We start from the raw sequence: 1,577 nt of genomic DNA, 5'->3' as shown, positions 1-1,577 counted from the left end.
ATTACAGGCCCCAGTCCTTAAAATCATCCCAGCTGCCAAGTCTCCCCCGTCCAGCCCCGGATATCATAGGAAGACCAGTCATCCTTACTTCGGGGCATCTTGCTTTGCCTTGACCCAAAGAACCTATAAGCGTTATGAAGTGGTGGTTGTTTTGTGCCACCGCCAGCTAGGCTAACCCTTCACCTCAGGGGAACTGACGGGCATGCTGGCTACTGCAGTCTCTAGAGAAGCTGCCGCAAGGAAACAGATCGCTTTGCCCTAATAAGGCTTTAGGAGGTCAAGAGTTGTTCTCTGGTAGCTAAACGGTGAGTGTCAAGGATAAAGCCAGAACTGGAGCGGAGTGAATGCAGAAGCAAGGAGATAAAACAGTGAAAGACTCCATCCCACGATGGAAAGTGGCCCGTGAGGTCTTCCTAGGCAGGGACACCCAAGGACCCTAAGGAATGAAACTGTCCATGCTTGTATTTTAAGTTGGTTCTGCTCCTGGTGGCTGTCCTGCAACCTTGAAACCTTCGCCAACAGTCTGGTATGTAGACTCTGTCTTCTGTGAATGATGCTGTGGGAAACTGGGAAGATAGGACCCTGGGCATATAGGACAAGGTGCAGCAGGAGGAGGGTGACCACTGGAGCAAGCTGTTGGAGACTAAGTCAGGAGCAGGGTGGCAAAGGAGTTCAGGAGTGTCCCTTCCTGGAAGTCCTTGGCTGTATGGGAGGATTAGGCTTCCTTAAATAGGAGACAGACTAGAGGGTCTATGAGGATTCTAGGGGCAAGTGTAACCTGAGATGGCCAGAGGTCAAAATAAATTTGGCATGTGTAAATATTACCTTAGGGAACCTACAACCTACTTAACATGTAACTTTTTAGGGGGGTTACTGGAGACTGAACCCAGGCTTCTGTGCATGTTAGGAACACGCTCTTACTCAGCTACATCCTCGGCCCTCTATTTGACTTCTAAATGTAGACCTAAGAAAATTATCTTCAGCACGTTCCAGCTAAGGTGCTGGCTGCCCCAACCCTAAACTAACAGCCTACTAGTGCCGGAGGGAATATATATACAATAAGAAGAGCATGGGGTCCCTGGAAAGCTGTGTTGACTCTTAGGTCTCAAGGCCAGGCCTCAGCTTCTTAGTAGAGAAGGATTTACACTTGGAAACAGAACTCATGGTTGAGTCACTGGGCCTAGGAGAGACGGGCACTGAGCTATCAAGACACAGGACTGTCTGGTGGACTTTTGGATATCCAGCGGTGACCTTGGTGATGTGTGTTTACACAGATCACTAATTCACTGCATGATGACAAAGGTTATGGGTGACCTGCATGAACAGGTGATTGAGCCTCCATGGCATGCACCCTGACTCCTCAGCTCAGATGTTCAATGTTGTAGCTGTGGGGGTATTTCCTACAACTACTATAGGGAAAAAAAAAACCTGACCCTGGTCTAGGGTCTTGATATATAGTGGTATGGACCAAACCCAAAGTGCAGCTACACTACGCTCCCAATTGTAACTGGTTCTACAATAGGTTCTTAGGTGAGTGGGGAGGGACATCCTCTCAGGGGTAGCACACTTGGCTACCA

The sequence above is a fragment of the Acomys russatus genome, chromosome 7 (genome assembly GCF_903995435.1).
Source record: "Acomys russatus chromosome 7, mAcoRus1.1, whole genome shotgun sequence".
Taxonomy (NCBI): Eukaryota; Metazoa; Chordata; class Mammalia; order Rodentia; family Muridae; genus Acomys; species Acomys russatus.
The sequence above is the reverse complement of the archived record's forward strand: the minus strand, read 5'-3'. Positions refer to the sequence as shown.